The sequence below is a fragment of the Eurosta solidaginis genome, chromosome 4, assembly GCF_040869045.1.
Source record: "Eurosta solidaginis isolate ZX-2024a chromosome 4, ASM4086904v1, whole genome shotgun sequence".
Lineage (NCBI taxonomy): Eukaryota > Metazoa > Arthropoda > Insecta > Diptera > Tephritidae > Eurosta > Eurosta solidaginis.
In genome coordinates, this window is record NC_090322.1 from 20,231,085 (window position 1) to 20,246,635 (window position 15,551).

Consider the following 15,551-nt stretch of genomic DNA (forward strand, 5'->3'; position numbering starts at 1 on the left):
ACGTGCTATGATTTCAAAACCCTCACGAATGTTTTGCTGTTGCTTCTCATATAAAAGTTGGATTTAAAAATACAATTCAGCTGGTGCACAACTATTGCGTGAAAGATTATAATTTTTTGTATAAGAAATGCTATCACTTTTTATGCTACGTCTCTGCTCTATGTTCTGTTTATGTTCAGAGCCGGAGCATAAGCAAAAAAAAGGCTCCGGAGTAATGTAGCATATATCTCAAGTATTTAAGTTTAATAAAATTTTAAACTATGTTCGAAATTTCAAGTCCCTAGCACACCGAGAATTGACTTATAACTTGACCACAAAATATTAGAAATCGGAGAAGTTTTTAAAATATCACGATTTTTGCACCACCAAGCGAAATTTCTTTTCCTCATGTCGCGTTCTCATCGGGTTCCGAAGTATGTTCCAACTTTCAAGACTTTAGCTTCACAGGGAGCTACTAAAAAACATATTGCAAGATTGAGCACTTTTGTACTGAAATTTGCGGTCAACCATTAAAAGGATCTTATAAAAAGGAAATAAACAAATTTAAGTTGACTACATTACCAAATCGTGACTCTCTTTGTATTATTAACAGTGCTTCTGCTGTTCATTATTATGTCAATGTTATCATCGGTATTTAATTAGCGAGGCATGCTCATATTGCTTTATGCAATTGTTTTGTTATTGATATTAGAGAAAAATTGCTAAGTTTACAAACATTATGTCGGACAGCCAGTCGGCCCTGCGTGCCTTGCAATCCTACACAGGTACATCTAAGCTAGTGCATGACTGCACTGAAATCCTAATGAGCTGGGAGCCAAAAATAAGGTTTTGTTAGGGTTGGTGCCCGGACATCAGGGACATGAAGGTAATGAACATGCAGATTTGCTAGCAAAGCAGGGTGCTAAAGCAGCATTCTGTAGTCCAGAACCCTTCTGTGGACTCACAAAAGCACACACCAGGGAAACCATAAGTAACTGGGAAATAAAGCAATTCAGACGTCACTGGATTGACTGCCCAGGGCAAACACAGGCCAAACTGTTTATACTTCCGGCAACGAAAGTATCAGTCAAACTCATTAATCTAAGCAGTCCTCCCTGCTACGAACTCTCACTGGGTACTGTACGGGACACTGTGGTCTACAATATCACCTAAGTACCCCAGCGGGTTGGGGGGGTGAGAATATACCCGCGGTAGGTATACCTGTCTTAAGAGGCGACTAGAATACCACATGGATTCAAGGGGCTGTCTAGCGCAACCCTCTCAAGGGGTTGCCAGCGCAATATATAGCTTCCAACCCAATTGCCAACCTCGCCTATCCGTGGCGAATCCTGTTTCATTAACAGCACTGCTACAACAACAACAACGGAGGCTCTGGCGACTCCGAATTCCTCATGGATCTAGGGGACTAGAAGGTCGCATGGGTCATAACAAATCGTTCCCTAGATGAGCGGGCTTGGTACCGGAACGTACTGGATCTGCATACGGCGAAGGACCATCAACATCGATAACACTTCATAAGGCCTTCGGGGAGGGTCCTTATCGCTACAGCAACAACAACATATCATCTAAGTAAGTTAAATCTATCCGATACTGAAATTTGTCTATCTGTGAGCTGGAGGATGAAACGCGGGTTCACATTCTCTACGAACGCATCGCTCTGGCAAGGCAGAGACTCTCCCATCTAGGTGGTTTGACTCTTAATTCCGATGAAATATGGAGTAAAAATCCTGAAGAGGTACTTAGATACATCAAAAGCCTCCACATATAAAATTAGGCTGAAAGGTCATGCACAATAGATCTGCACAACGGTCTCAGTGCTTCCAGGCTTAATATTAATAATCTCTTTATACATATATCAACATTTTAAAAAAATTTTTACATTTTTTTCCAGTTTTGTTTTTAGTTTTTAGATTTACTCAAATTACAGCAAAGCTGTAAAACTGTGGCATCATCTGAAATTTTAAATCATTGATTTAAGAATGCTGTTTCTTCATTCATTCCTTGTTAAGGAATTAGGGTTAAAAGTTAACCAAGTCTTCATTCCGTAGTGGAAGAAAAGACTGCACTCCTGAAATCATTCGCAGAAAGAATGAAGTAATTGAATGAAACACAAAAATGTTTGCATCCTTTGCTCATGGTGGAATCACCAGGTGAAGTAAATAAAAAAAGACAGAAGATGTACGATATCTGAAACGGTAGGGATGTATTTTCGACGGTCAGAAGAGGATAGTTTTTATCCGCTTTGAAAAAATAGGAGTAGAAAAATAAATACCTTTCTACGAAAGCCATTACAGAAATTTGCTTTTTTCAGCATGTCAGTGCCACCTAACGCATATTCAAAAGGGAATATAAAGGACCAGTGCTAGTTTATATTACATTTAGGATCGAATAAAAAAAATTCAATTTGGTCACTTAAACTGTGAAGAGCAGTAAAATTCAATGGATGCGGCCAAAGTAAAGTGACCTCTATTTCAACTGAAGTTGAAACTTTCATTGAAAAACCGGGCATAAAAGATAGATGAGCTATGTTCATCTGCTTTGTTTATTTGTCTTTGAGGGGTATAATAACAAAGTTAATCAGAATATCTCCCAAAAACTCTTGACAGTTGAATTCATGATGTATTTCTAATGTTACCAAGTTATTATTTTCCAAAATATGCCGGGGGATAGACCAGCCCAGCGGCAGTCGGCATAGAACCAAAAGATGTTGATCCGAAGCGAGCTGGATTCATACATATATTCTAAATCACAATTCTATAGTGTAAAATTCCTTTCATCTTAGTGGTCTGATTTTTAGGGCAAAACCGCAACAGTGAGTTAAATTATTTTTAATATTTAGAATACCATTATTTTAGCGAAGTATTTTCACAAATAAGGTGTAATAAGAAAATTTTGGTGTTCTTGTAGGAATGAGAAAAACATTTTTCGAAAGTCTTCAGTAGCACTGTACAGGGAAATATCCTTGATTGAATATGACGTGAATGCAAATAATTTGTTTTAACAAAGACCTGTTTAATTTTTTTTGGAAACAAATTAAACATATATAATGGAAATATCAAAAATATGGCCGTATTAGTTTAAGACAGCCTTACTTATGGAAGCCAACACCAAAGATACCCAAGTGAACAATCTTCAGATAGCCGAATGATAGAACAAAGAAGAATTTAGAGCGAGATTGACGGCTTACTTCACCTGGTTATCCCACTATGCCTTTGCTAAGTGTGCACACACTTTTCTAGTACCAATCAATTATGAAAAATGTCGTACATGCACAAAACCCACTCAAATATCACACGGTTGCATTTGATTAAAGCCACTCTAAAATATCAATACCAAAGTTTAATTATTGACCGGTATGACCAGTTTTTTCGTTATTTAAATGGTAATAAAGCCCAAGGGAGTTAACTGGACAAATATTTTTTATTGAAATAGTTCGAAAAATTTAATAATAAAAAAAGCGAATAACAAATATTTCGAACATCCTTGTTCCGAAAATTGTCATCGTTCTAAATAAGTGTTGCCAATGTACCATTTATGCTTGCATTGAAAAGTACTAACCTACATTTGTACGCCCTCAATTGGTGATTAAACAATTGAAGAAAAGGCAATTCACAATAAAAGTTCTTAGTACAAGTTCCTTCATGCATTCTTCTTAGCGGTATATGGCCGAATACTGTATCTATACTGGTTTGTAAATTTGCAAATTGCAATAGCAAAATACTATTTTTCTCTATTTTCTAAGAAAAATATTCTTCTAAATACTGTAACGAATTTTGGGAAATTCTGATTGTTTTGCACCTTCTTCTATCGTTCGAATCGCTGAACTGTCGAATAAATAACTCAAATATTCAGTATAGCAATATCTCCTTTATTTACAACTTTACTGTAGGAATACTTCACAATTACGATACTCGCGTACCTCACTAATAGCGTGTTAAAATCAAACTGACTTATTATGGCTTGCACCGCGCTGCTTTTCTAGTCTCAGTTAGCCTCGTTCACCTCTTTCTCCTAAGGTCTAGACTTTTCATGAACATGCCTTCTGGAACAGTTGTATCTAATGCTTGGTTATTTAGCTATATCTATAGTTTATGTTTTTCTTCTAACTATATGTTTGTGTATGTGTGAGTAACTACTGCTCTTAGCTGATAACTACATATATGTATGTGAAATAATCTCTTTGCTTCAAGCTTCTGTTTTTGTTGCTTCTCTCATTAAAAAGAAAAGACTGTAGCCTCATGACGGGTATTCTGACTGGATACGGCCTTCTGGGGTCACATGCCTTTAAATTAGGCTTGGTCAGTAATAGCAGTTGTAGGAAGTGCGGGTTGGAGGAACAAACGATCGATGATCGTTTCGTGCTCGTGCTCTGCGCTTGCCAGGCTAAGACTCCAACTATTAGCAGTGATACAGCTGTCAGATCTAGAAGCAGCAAATAGCTTAACTCCTAGAAAGCTTCTAGCATTTGTCAAGAGGACGGATTTAGTGTATAACATAGGTACAGGTTTTTGATAGGGGTTTTCAATTTGGTCGTTAAAATAAACTTCTGGTAACACTACGGACTCATTCAGTCTATGTGAGGTCCTCATGGACCGGCCAGTTCAACCTAACCTAACCTAAGCAGCTGTTTATTTGTGTGAAATATTCATCGTTGCCTTCTATTTATGTGTGTAAATGACTTACTGTTGTGGTGTTTATTTACTAACAGCATAGTGTTGTTAGAAATGCTAATATTCGCCACAATGCAATAGTTTGTAATTACAGTCAATTAACGTAGGCTCTGTATGTGGCTTGTAGCTTTTTTGACAGTAAAGAAAATTGACTTTCAATACAAATCTGCTCAGATAAGATAGAATTCAACCTTCAAAAGCAATTTCAATATTTTAACAATTCCGTGCAAATAGGCAGATAGACTAAGGGTCCTTCTCAATCACTCGCGTCCTGCATTTATATCCCGCCAAAGACTGTCAAAACATCAGCTGTAAAAAAACCGTAGTCCGATGAAGCCACTCATTATTTTTGTGAGGAGGGAAATTAATAACCTCTGAAGAGTTTCCACCAATGGACATTTTTTTTTGGTCACAGATGAATAGGAAATGGACATAATTTTATCGGAATTAGGAATCTCCAACGGAATTTCCAATAGACCTATGCACTTTGATTTATTTAAATTGAAATAACTTAAACTCTAATGTCTATTTTTGTTGTTGTAGCCATAAAATGTCCACAATTTATTTTATTTGGTCAATTCACAATGTGTTCATTTACAAAATCCATTTTACAAAAATAGCAAAATAAATAGGACATGTAGTAATATTTTGACATATAGCAAGAAAGCAATAGATTGTCTTTGCGAAGTTTTACCAAAATGCGACTATAATGTGGCGACTATTAGCAGTTTTATACATCACTAGCTTTACCCGGAGTACGTTGTAACGCCCGAAATCGAATGAATGTTGCCTTTTTTTCTGTTTTGTTTGTTAATAATTTAGTTTATTGTTCTGTAAATTGAATTGAATTTTGTACGCATATTTGGTGAACTTTTCGTTTAAAACCTTTTATTATTGTTTCTTATTGTAATACATGTGGGTACACAGTATTTTTGGTTTTTTCGTTCGGTGCAAAGATAAACAAATTTTTTGGCGTTCCAACTCTAGAGCAAGCAACATATAGCTGGTCATGAGAAAAGCACGGACCCTTTAAATTTAATCCTGCAACAGTAAGCGATTGTCCTTGTGCTTTGTTGATTGTAATTGCAAAAGCAAGACGTACAGGAAACTGTAAGCGCTTAAAATTGAATGGCAAATCTGTAGGAATCATTGGGATCCGTGGTATGAGCATATCTTCACCATTGCTTTTACCACTGATAATTGTTGCTTCGATTACATTCGGCATTAATTTCTTAATGCAAAGTCTGGTTCCATTGCACAATTGTGGTGGGTCTAAATTCCGAAGGAGCATGTTTGGTGAGCGAATTTTAATTTTATTTAATTAATTAATAAAAATAAAATAATTTAAAGTTAATATATGCGCAGGCATTCTAGGTGGTTTTAAAGAGTTTAGAAATTCAATTGGATAATTCACAATTTGATCTTCATCTGTAACTGTGTCGATCGATATATATTTCGTCACTTCACCAGTAATTTGGTTTTGAATGCGATCATTGATTTTGTTAACCTGATAATTTTTGGGAGCTAAGCTTGCTCGTTCGCATAGCCAAAAAACAAGTTTAATTTAAAATTCTTAATTCTGAAATATGAAAAACCTTCGTCCTGATCGAAGGAACCTATAGCCAAAATTTGGTGATGATTGACCTGTGGGACATACGTTTCCATAGGGAACACACACACAGAATTTGATTTTTATAGAAGATGTAGATAGACTGAAGCTAACAAATTTTTTTTAACGGCGGCAGATTACTTTAAACGTCCAAAAGGAATAACAGCCAAACTCAACAATGCAGTCAAACTGTAGGTTTTAAAATAATCTCAGTTTATACGGCAGCCATAGTTCTGAAAAACCATATTTGTAGCGAAGGCCCCTTTTTTCCCAATTCCACATTTTACTGTAGGTGTTAGGACTAAACGTCATATAGCTCCTTACCAATTTTCATTATACTACCATTACTACACCCAGAGATATGCAGTATGATATATTCCATTTGTATGGGAGGTACCACGACCTCATATAACTCCTCACTGAATTTCAATGTTCTGGCATTTATACCTTCAGAGTTATGCAGTACCAAAGATTTCATTTGTATGGGAGGTGCCACACGCCTCTTATATATCGAAATTATTTTTATCCTAAAACCTTCTTGTTGATCGAAGGAACCTATAGCCAAAATTTGGTGATGATTGAAGTGTGGGAAATACGTTTCCATAGCGAAAACACACAATTTGATTTTTATATATATAGACTATGCTGCTACTAAATAAATGCACAACAACAAAGCAAGCAGCCACACTTATGTACATGTACACATTAAAGCAAGCAGTCACACTTATGTACATGTACACATTAAATCAAGCAGCCACACATACACATAAACAGCAGCTTGAAGCAAAGAGATTATTTCACATCACACATCACGTTATCATCAGCTAAGAGCAGAAGTTGTTACATATACACACGCATATCGCTAAATTACCAAGTATGAGATATAACTGTTCCAGAAGGCACGTTCGTGAAAAGCCTAGACCTTGGCAGGATTATGTCAACGAGGCAACAGAGAGAATAAAAGCAGCGCTAGGAGTTTGATTAAACACGCTATTAGTGAAGTATAATTGTAGTTGTGAAGTACTACTCACAAAGTAGTCTAAATAAAGACCATTTTGCAAAACTGAATATTGGAGTTATTGATTCGACAGTTTAGCGATTCGAACGATAGGGAAGGTGCAATACAATCAGAATTTCCCAAAACTCGTTACAATATCTTCATGATCTTGAAATACTTTATATAATCAAGAGCCCCGTGCTTTTATATAAGTTATCTGCGAGATATACCTAAAAAGGAAACCAACAAACTGTTTTATAATAAACTACTAGAATAATTAGACGGGGCTATTATTTCCATTGACCCGCTTTACATTTTTTTTGCATCCAACTCCTAAATTGATTTAACAAATCTGTAAGCTATGAAGGTGTACAAAAAAATAACCTTGCGGAAAAAGTATTTAGTACTGAATGAAAGAAAAGTGTGCATTCATTTCAAGTTTATACCCTTAATTTTATATTTATTTTTTCTGTATTTTCTCTTATGTTTTTTTCGCCCTCCCTCCTAACAAGATTTCAGTACTGGTACAAGTGTGTAAACTATATTTCACAAAACTAACGAAATACAAGAAAAATACAATCTAGTTCATTAAAAACGAATGAGCCAGTTTGTATTTCGATAGGTTTTTTAGACATTCGGCCGTTTTTTCTTTATTTTTTCTGACAAATAAAAATTTAGTTTTTAGTTTGAAAATTTTGTGGATAAAAACACAACTAAAATAAAATGTTTTGTGAAAAAAGTGAAACATCAGAAACTGAAATAACTTTGCCGGGGTAGACTATACATTGTGGGACCAGGGTGAGAGGGTGGTGGGAGTGACTCCCCCTTTCGAAAAACACCACCCCCACCCACAATTTAATATTAAAGTTACCAAAAAAATTCAAGAAAACGCAGTGAATTGAGCAAATATGGTGCTACCAGACTTCAAAATATGTATAAATAAAAACGACTCAATCTATTTTAATCGCGCCATTTTTTATTCCAGATTTTCTCTTTTTTTATGAAGTAAACGTAATTTATTTTTAAAAATCGCGCAATTTTTTATTCCAAATTTCCTATTTTTTCGTGAAATAAATATACGGAGTTGAAAGAAAAAGGTCCGTGTTGTTGTTGTTGTTGTTGTAGCAATGCTCGCCCCACCTAATAGCCGCGACCGATCACAAATTGTCATCAATATCCTTTAACGGGAGTCCAAGGAAACTTGCCGTTTCAACAGGGGTGGACCATAAGGAAAGGGGTGTTAGAGGCGTTGGTTCCACATTACAATTGAAGAGATGGTTGGTGTCGTGTGGGGACACATTGCAAGCGGGGCATACATTCTTTATGTCGTGGTTGATTCTGGATGGGTAAGAGTTTAACCTGTTACAGTATCCAGAACGAAGTTGAGCAAGAGTGACACGCGTTTCCCTGGGGAGTATGCGTTCCTCTTCCGCGAGTTTTGGATAATTTTCGTTAAGTACTGGATTCACCGGGCAATTCCCGGCATAAAGGTCCGACGCCTGTTTACGGAGTTCACCAAGGACCTGCTTGTGTTTTTTCACTTCATACGGCTGGGTTCTCAGGTGCCGTATTTCCTCAAAATGCGTACGGAGATGACTCCTTAAGCCCCTAGCCGGTGCTGGTTCATCAAACAGATGTCTGTTGGGATGCCCAGGTTTCTGGGTATTCAACAGGAACTGTTTGGTCAGCATCTCATTTCTCTCCCTGATGGGGAGTATTCTCGCCTCATTATGCAGATGGTGTTCTGGGGACATAAGAAGACAGCCCGTGGCAGGCCTGTAGTTTCTTCCAGTGGGTGATTTTTAGGCTTGGCGACCATATGGGTGACGCGTAGCACGTAATCGGCTGGCTAATTGCTTTGTATGTAGTCATGAGCGTTTCTTTATCTTTTCCCCAAGTACTGCCAGCGAGGGATTTGAGGATTTTGTTACGGCTCTGAATTCTCGGAACAATTGCGGCTGCGTGCTCACCAAAATGTAGATCCTGATCAAACGTCACACCCAAGATTTTGGGGTGTAAGACAGGTAGCGTAGTGCCATCGACGTGGACGTTCAAAATGGTCGACATTTGGGACGTCCATGTTGTAAATAAGGTCGCGGAAGATCTAGTCGGTGATAATGCCAGGTTCCGCGAGGCGAAAAAACTGGAGATATCAGGGAGGTAGCCGTTTATTTTATTGCATAGCGCATCGATCTGTGGGCCTGGGCCTGTGGCCATTATTGTGCAGTCATCGGCGTAGGAAACGATTGTGACTCCTTCCGGTGGTGAAGGTAGCTTAGATATGTAGAAATTAAACAAAAGTGGGGATAGGACACCACCCTGTGGCACCCCTTGTTTAATTCTCCTTGGTTTTGATGTTTCGTTTCTAATGCCTGCCGACCACCCAGATAATTTGCGGTCCACCTTTTAAGACATGGGGGAAGGGTAGACCCTTCCAGGTCCTGCAGTAACGAGCCATGGTTGACCGTACCAAAAGCTTTTGATAGGTCTAGCGCTACGAGTACTGTTCTATGGTGGGGTATTGATTTAAACCTCAATTTATATGGGTGCTAATGGCATTTAGCGCGGTGGTAGTGCTATGGAGTTTTCTGAAGCCATGCTGATGAGAGGCTAGCTGCAAATTTGCTTGGAAATAAGGGAGCAAAACGGCTTCAAGCGTCTTTGCCACTGGCGATAGGAGAGATATCGGACGTTTCGACTCACCTATTTTAACTGGTTTCCCAGGCTTTAGCAGCGGGACCACCTTCATTTTCCATTTCTCAGGTATGACAAAGGTGGAAAGAGACAGGTTGAAGACATGCGCTAAATATTTGAAACCCTCTTTCCCTAGGCTTTTAAGCATCGGCATGGCTATGCCGTCTGGGCCCACTGCTTTGGATGGTTTAGCACGACCAATGGCGTCCTCAACCTCTTTAGCGGTGATGGTGATTGGTGACGCGCTGAATTTGTGTTTATGTGCGTGTCTATTGGCTCTCCGTCTATCTTTGTCGACCGTAGGATGCATTATATATTGTCGGCAGCACTTTGTCGCCAAAGGCGATGGAAACTTTGTCTTTGTGCTTAGTCGGATTCGATAGGGACTTTACGGTGGACCAAAGTTTACCCACACCGGTAGAGAGGTTACAACCTCTTAGGTGCTCCTCCCATTTCGCCCGCTTGTGTTCATCCACAAGCAATCTGATGCGTTGGTTTATATCCCTTATTTGGGGGTCGCCTGGATCAAGCTGTCTTATAAGGTCACGTTCTCTCCCTAAGTTTGCGGCCTCCGCCGGGAAGTGGGCCGGATTTCGGGAATTCTCCCGGCGGGAATGAAATGTGCCGAGGCGGATTTAATGACCTTACGGAAGGCACGCTCCCCTTGGCGGGCATCAGTCGGGATAGGGAGGGCAGCAAAGCGGCTGTCTGTAAAGGATTTATATTCTTCCCACTTTCCTTTTTTTAAGTTTATGAAAGTGCGTTTTTCAGTGACGATGAAGTCGGCGGTGCGCTCAAGCGAAATAAGTATGGGCAGGTGGTCGGATGCCAATGTTACCATCGGCTGCCAGTTGACGCAGTTTACGAGTTCTGCGCTCACGATTGAGATATCTGGCGAGCTGTGACAGCTTCCTACCATACGTCTGGGGGCGTCTCCATTTATTGTGCAGAACGTCGTTTCTTCTATTTGATCCGCCAACATCTCACCCCTACTGTCCGCCCGCAAGTTTGAATGCCATAGATCATGATGGGCATTGAAATCGCCTGAGATAATGCGATTGTTGCCAGTGAGTAAGGCCCTGATATTAGGGCGGTATACCCTGGGGCAGCAGGTGGCAGGAGGGATGTTGATGTTGATGATTTCTAGGTTTGCATCGCCTTACCGGACAGATAGGCCTTGACGTTCTAAGACATTGTCCCTGCGGTCGATGCCAGGATCAAATATATAATATTGCACAGAGTGGTGTATGATAAACGCGAGACCGCCTCCATTTCCGCTCTCGCGGTCTTTCCTGTGGACATTATACCCAGAGCAGGTCTGCAATACAGATCTTGCTGTGAGTTTAGTCTCTTGAATCGCAACAATGCGGATGTTGTGCCGCTTCACGAAATCGACTATCCGTAATCTTCCCAGTTAGTCCATTACAGTTTAACTGCAGAATTCTGAAGTGCGTAAGGGGAGAGGTCGCCACTCTGGGGGTAAGTGACGGGTGACTACGCCTGGGTTGTGGAAGGCCAGGACGCAATTGCTGTTGTGGCCCTGGGACTGGGCGTCCTTGGCCAAGCATTGGGGTACCCGGATGATTTGGGTTTGCGACCTGGCAACATAGCAGGAGCTGCATTGGGCGGATGTCGCAAACCTATATATTCTGTGCTGGCAGACGGTGCAAACGGAGGTAGGGACTAAGAGTCTGTTTCCCTGACCTGCACGATTGCTGCCGGAAAAGAGGGGGGGGGGGGGGGGGAGAAGACGGGGGCAGGGGCTGATGCTCCGCATTGCTACCAACTGTACTACGAAGGTAGTAGTTATGAGTGGTATCAGCTGTTTGAGTTGTTGGCGCCGTGGGGCGCGACCAGCAGCGGGTACTTGTTGTGGCTTGCTGAGCAGCGGGGCTGCTGGAAGGTAGTGGGGGGGGGGGGGGGGGGCGCTTAGGCGTAGACTACGGGACGCACTTGGGCGTGAACAGCAAGGAGCCACAAAAGATTTATAAAAGTTACGTGGACGTCGGGTTTTGGGATCAAGCCCAGAACAACCTGTCCGATGCAACCATCCCTTGCACGAGACACACTGAGAACAGAGTATGACCGTCCTAAAAAGATTCTTTTCCTGCAGATGCAGTAAAACCATTTCTCAGGACCGGGGTCAGGAGACGGAACCGGATTGGATTCGATGCCTTCCCGGAGTAAGAGAATATGGAGCAGTCCTGCTGCAAGGAGCTGCTGGGAGGATGACAATTTGTGTGAGGGACGAAACAAATTAGATGGGGTCACACTGAAATGAGAGTCCTTGGTCGAGAAAAATCCCGAGTCGCTCCGGTACATAGAACCGACTGCCTTGGGAAGCGGAAAAAGGACCGTTTTCCTCGTTGGTACTATTTAAAATATTTTTAATTCGTTGGTACAATTTAAAGCATCTGGTAGCACCAAGCAAGCAGTGAATTAGATAAAATGGCTGTATGCTTGTATTCGCGGGAAGTAAACAAATAAATTATAAAATTTTACAGCAATACGTAAATTTAAACAAAAGAAAATAGTTGTTCATTGTTTATAAACATTATAAAGTGTACTTATGTATAAAATTCTTGTGAAAGTGTTCGTATGTAGATAAAAAGTGATAGTTATACCATGGTAACTTTAACAATTAATTACTAGTAAATTGTTAATAACAATTAAACATTACTCACTGATTCTCGTTGGGGAACTTTCTGAGAACCTACGTGCAAAATTTCAAAGGTCAAACCCCTTTGGTTTACGAATAAAACCACTTCGTACCTTAGTGTATAGCCGACCCCTTTACCGTGTTATTTGCATTGTTTTTATTTATCTTTAAAAACTGGGAAATTCCCAGCCTAGAGGTCCAACGCCTTTTTGAGGATTTCACTGATGATATCAGTTAAGCCTCTGGGAGGTGTAGCCTCATCAATCAAGTGTCTGTTGGGATGCCCAGGTTTCTGGGTTTTCAACAGAAACTGTTTGTCCAGCATTTCATTTATCTCCTTAATGGGGAGTACTCTCGCCTCATCGTGTAGGTGGTGTTCTGGGGACATAAGAAAGCCCGTAGGGGTTCTGAGGGCAGTATTTTGGCAGGCCTGTATTTTCTTCCAGTGAGTAACCTTTAGGCTTGGCGACCATATCGCGAACGCGTAGCATGCAATCGGCAGGCCAATTGCTTTGAAAGTAGTAATCGTTTCTTTGTCTTTACCCAAGTGCTGCCGGCAAGAGATTTTGGAATTTTATTACGGCTCTGGATTTTAGGAAGAATTGCGGTTTTATGCTCTCCGAAATGTAGATCCTGATCAAACGTCACACCCAGGATTTTTGGGTGTAAGACAGTCGGTGGCGTAATGCCATCGACGTGGATGTTCAAAATGGTCGACATTTGGCGCGTCCATGTTCTAAATAAGGTCGCCGATGATTTGGTTGGTGACAATGTCAGGTTTCGTGAGAAACAGGAGAGATCAGGAAGATAGCTGTTTATTTTATTACAAAGCTCATCGATGTGTTGGCCTGGGCCTGTGGCCATTATTGTGCAGTCGTGGGCGTAGGAAACGATAGTGACTCCTTCTAGCGGTGACGGTAGTGGTACCTCTTGTTTAATTCTTCTTGGTTTGGATGTTATTTTCCTGAATTGCAACGATGATTGCCGACCAGAGAGATAATTTGCGGTGCGCCTTTTGAGACATGGGGTAGGGAGGACCCAGGTCTTGCAGTAACGTGCCGTGGTTGACCGTGTCAAAAGCTTTTGACAGCTCTAACGGAACGAGTACTGTACTATGGAGGGGGGTTTTGATTTAATCCGCAATTTATTTGTATGTTACTGGCGTTTAGCGCGGTGGTAGTGCTATGTAATTTTGGAAAGCCATGCTTATGATTGGCAAGACGCAAATTTGCAGTGAAATAGGGAAGCAGAATGGCTTCAAGTTTCTTAGCTTCTTATTGGGGGTCGCTGTGGTCGTGCTGTCTTATAAGGTCACGTTCTTTCGTTAAAGTTGCGGCCTCCGCCGGAAAATATGGCCGGATATCCGGGATTCTTCCGGTGGGAATAAAACGAGCCGAACCGGATTCAATAACCTTGCGGAAAGCACGCTCCCCTTGACGAGCATCAGTCGGTATAAGGAGGCCAGCAAAGCGATTTTCAGTATAAGTTTTGTAAATCATCCCACTTTCCTTTCTTTAAAGTGCGTTTTCCGCTGGTGATGAAGTCGGTAGCTCGCTCGAGCGAGAGGAGTATGGGTAGGTGGTCAGATGCCAAAGTCACCATTGGTTGCCAGTTGACGCAGGTTACTAGACCTGCGCTCACGATAGATAAGTCTGGCGAACTGTGACAGCTTCCTACCATACGAGTGGTATGCAATGTGGAACCAACGTCTCTAACACCGCTCTCACTCTTGTCCACCCCTGTTGGAACTGCAAGTTTCCTTGGACTTCCGTTAGAGAATATTGATTACAATTTGTGAGTGGTCGCGCCTATTGGATGGGGCGAAGCACTGCTACAACAACAGAATATTCAAGTTGAATAAACTAAAATAAAATAGGCGTTAGATTTTAATGGCTGTTCATCTTATACATTAGGAATAATTTTTTTTATAAATGGCTGGGCTGCGGGATTAAAAATACAGCTCGAAATCGAATCTAAACACGGGGAGGGTCATTGTTTACTATATAGTATATATATTGAGGTTATGTTACGAATACAGTGGAAGGCAGTAAAGAAGGCAGTCGAATGGAGTGGAATGAAGAACCAGGAAGAGCAGAGTTGCGTTGCATTAATATACCTTCAATCTATGTTTCAATATTACAGATAAATGTAGAAAAAATAACTAAATGCTTGAATATAAGCAAATATTTTCTCTTAATTACTTCAAATGTCCTAAGTGCTATATATTCCAAAATTATCACAGTTTATGGCTGTTTCAAAATGTAACTTGCATTTTCTGAAAGATTTTTGCAATATGGCCATTAGTGCTGTTTGTGGGTGTGCTAATTTTGAGCGATCAGCTGTTAGTTGCGCTGCTTGTTAAGATTTACAATGGGAAAAATAAAATTTGTAATCATGATGAAATCTTTGGCAGCAATCTATTTATATATATAAAAATGAATTGCTGTTCGTTAGTCTCGCTAAAACTCGAGAACGGCTGAACGGATTTATCTTATCTTGGTCTTGAATTATTCGTGGAGGTCTAGGTAAGGTTTAAAAGGTGAGAGAAATTCGAATACTTGCCGGGAAAATACTCAAAAGAGCATATTTCCTCGAGATATAGGCCAAAACGTGGACCCGGGTACCCCTAGAGTGTGTTTATAGAATATGGATATCATATGAAAGCTGTTGATGAGTGCTTTAGTAGAGGGTAATTTTCATACCCCTGGGTGACTAGGGTCTCGAGATATAGGCGAAAACGAGGACCCGGGTACCCCTAAAATGTGTTTATAAAATGTGGATATCAAATGTAAGCTGTTGATGAGTGCTTTATTAGAAGGTAATTTTCATACCCCTGGGTGACTATGGTCTCGGGATATAGGCCAAAATGTGGTCAGACGGAAAAAGCTTATTAAAATGAATGCAGATTGGCCAAATTTAGGG

General features: G+C 40.4%; 1 protein-coding gene across 1 annotated transcript in view; it reads left to right on the forward strand.

Annotated features, from left to right (window-relative positions):
- The window catches only part of LOC137248422 (zinc finger protein 91-like), a 194,699-nt gene that overhangs the window by 36,616 nt on the left and 142,532 nt on the right, over nucleotides 1–15,551 (forward strand). The gene's annotated exons all lie outside the window — the stretch shown is intronic.